Genomic DNA, 3,219 nt, shown 5'->3' with positions numbered 1-3,219 from the left:
TTGTTTACCCAAATCCGAGGGATTTCCCCCCATTTCCTCACGTGGGGGGAGGGGCAGCTCCAGCTCCGGCGCCTCCTCTGCGGCAGGAGGGGAGGGGAGAGAAAAAGTCACAGAAATCGTCAAAATTGACCCAAAATTGACCCAAAATGGCCAAAAAATGTACCCAAAAATATTCAAAAATGAGTCAAAATTGTCCAAAATTGACCCAAAAGGAGCCAAAAACACCCAAAATGATAAAAAGATCAAAAATGTCAAAAATGTCCAAAATTTGGCCCAAAAGGAGCCAAAAATAAGCCAAAAAAAAAAGATCAAAAAATTGACCAAAATTGACCCAAAAAAATGAGGAAAAAAAAGTGAAATGCAATAGGCGAGCAGGGGCCGGCAGCCAGCACGGAAGGGCAGAACCCCGCAGCACCGCTCGGAGCCCCTGCCTACAGCAAGAGGCACTCGAGGGCAACAAGAAGAGTCTTGGTGGGGGCCAGAACAGTCTGTAGACAGTCCAGCTGCTTCTAGCCGAGTGTTCACACCCCTAAGTCACCCAGATGTCTGATCAATTATCCTTCTCTGTGCTGCCAAATTCAGGTCCCTTGTTTTGTGTACAACGCAAACAGTACCTGCAGTAAGACGGATTCTCCCCACACTCCCCTTTTTGATTAAAGTAGCTAAAGCATTGCTATTGTAAATGTACATTGACTCTTTTTTACATGGCAATAGGAAGTTCAAGTATTTAATAAAAACCTGAAGTATGTATTTACACGGTGATCTGATCAATTGATTTTGGTCAAAAGGTGATAGATACAGAAACTACACATTTACTGCTGGAATAAAGATATTTCAGATCCTGTACATTACTTATCCTGGAATTCAAATGTGAACATGATGTTGTGACTAAACCAAACCTTGTCACTCTTCCCCCATCACCCTCTCAGCCACTGAAGGACTAAGCAACAGTTTTCAGTTACTTTGACCAATTAATTCTTCACGACAGTAAAATCAAGGAGTCGCACAGATTTCTGTGCCACTTTCACAACAATAGATTAGAATCCCATTTGGATCTATTTCTTATTTCTTACCAATATTGTCACTAGTTAGTCTAGTCACAGCTAATGAGAAAGTTTCATTAGCTTCCAGCTGTCTTTGAAAACAGATGTAATCATCATGTGTGCATATACTTACATAGATTTACAATGGGCAGCTTAAATTCCTTCAATGCTGTTAGTGATGCAGAAGCCCAGAGAACTTTATTAACCAATTATCTGGTATCAAACTTCTTTTGATCCGCATGTCTAAGGATCAAGGGTTTACAAGATTTGCTGAACTGACATTGGTTTCAACTAAATGAACTCAAGAACTGAATCAGAACACTTTCAAATTCTCCTTAGTTTTACTGTTGTTTCACTCCTCTGGAATAAAGAAATTGACCAGTTGAATGTTAATCTAAAGCAAAAAATATGCAATATTATGGCCACCACTTAAAACCCAAACTTTTGTAATAAAGCATTATTCCATGCACATGTCAAAAATGCTTAATCAACCCAAAGATCAGAAATAATATGCAAGAAAGGAAATAAACATCTGAAAGCCCTTAAAGCTCAGTAACACTGGATATGTTCAATAGCAACTAAGACATAATTGGCTTTATTTTTTTTTCAAGCTCCATCATTAAGAGACTGATTAATTACACAGTGCAGAAATTAAAATCTCATGGCAACTCACTCCAAACAGTCTGCACTGCAAAGCATCTGTAATTCAAATAGAAGTTTCAGATAAATGTAGTGTGCAGTGAATTCCAGCAGTACCTCAGGCTCTGGGGTACTGGGTAGACAGAACCACACAGATGCCAAACCCTGCTGATCTCTCACACAAGTGAGCCTGTGTGGCCAAAGGCTTCTTTTGCAAAAACCCAGATGCTTGTGCTGGCAGGCAGAATGCAAAACACAGTGGTCTGTAGCACCTGCCTCTTCTGCATCTTCACATTGGTTAGTCCCCAGAAGTTTTAGTTATGTCTGCTTTATTCTCTGTTCCAGTTCATGCTTGTGTTTAATAAGCCGTTCTATTTCTGTTCCTAAAGTTTGCAGGTTTTCCTTCGTGGGAGGGGAAAAAATGATAAGTTATACAGGGAAATTAATCCATCAGCACAAAATGCACTAATAAGTCAAAATTAGTGTTTATGTCAGCAGGTTGATACTTTCAAGTATCCAGAACAAATGCAAATTATCAGAGTCAGAAAAAAAACAAACTCATTTCAATAAAAAACTCAAAGCTCTTGGCAAGTCCTTTTTTGCAGTTACCAGTACTCCATAGGATGCCCAGAAGGTAGAATGCTAGTTCCCCTAAGCATTTAAGGGAAATGATGATTACAGGAAGAGATCTCCAGCTTGTGCACAACCCTGCAGCCCAGCTGGCAGCCTGCACACCATTTTCCAGCCTGCCAGCTCTCCGTGGCAGCAGAGGTGCTGCCCCAGCAGCTCAGGAGGGCCAGGCAGGCAGAGCCCATGCTCCTGGTTCCACGTGCCCAGGGGAGAGCATGGAGAGACCCTGCCCTGCTGAAGGCACAGGCACTCCAGGTCTTATCTCAAGCAGCAGCCCATTAGTGCAGCATACTCTGAGGGTACCAAACTGGAGGAACATGGCATCATGTCACGTAACTCCCCGGTTAACCTCAATGCTATCAGTGGCACCAAATCACAATGAGCTGACTTCTGAAAAGCCTTTCACAGCATGCAGTGAAGGAAGCATCTAAGAACCACAAGAATGTGCACAAGAACTGGCACAGCTACTCACTTTCAATGTAATATTCTTCAGGAATGTATCTTCTAACACAGCCTGAAGCTTCCTGTTTATCTCTAAGGAGAGTTCCAAGGTGAGCCCACTGTCTGCAGGGTGAGATGTATACAGAGATGCCATAATCCCACCACGCCTGCTCAAGTGAACTTTGTTGAAGTCAGAGGCCTCTGATGAGAGGGTTCCAGCCTCTTCCCTCAAAATATAGCTCTGAATAATTCTGGAGGATAAAAAAATAAAAAAACAACATCATAGCATTGCACGGCAGAGAAGAGTCTGATGCTGAAATAACTTTAGATTCCTGACATGAGTAATTTTACTTTCAAGCAGTACTGTATTACCAAAAAAAAGCAGTAAAAGTTTACTCCTGCAATTTCTATGCCAGAGGAAAACCTGGGATACCAGTAGTGATACAGGAAATGCTGGCAAATCAAG

General features: G+C 41.8%; 1 long non-coding RNA gene across 1 annotated transcript; it reads right to left on the bottom strand.

Annotated features, from left to right (window-relative positions):
- Positions 1-532: 532 nt before the first annotated feature.
- Positions 533-3,219, bottom strand: LOC136303451 (uncharacterized). Its single transcript, XR_010724226.1, has 3 exons — positions 3,126-3,219; positions 2,785-3,004; positions 533-2,084 (listed from the first exon to the last, which is right to left on the bottom strand). It is a non-coding gene; the product is annotated as an uncharacterized lncRNA (long non-coding RNA).

This window comes from Chamaea fasciata, unplaced genomic scaffold, assembly GCF_029207755.1.
Source record: "Chamaea fasciata isolate MVZ Bird 193981 ecotype frontalis unplaced genomic scaffold, bChaFas1.0.hap1 SCAF_34, whole genome shotgun sequence".
NCBI classification, from domain to species: Eukaryota; Metazoa; Chordata; class Aves; order Passeriformes; family Sylviidae; genus Chamaea; species Chamaea fasciata.
This window is presented reverse-complemented; position numbering and strand designations above follow the sequence as displayed.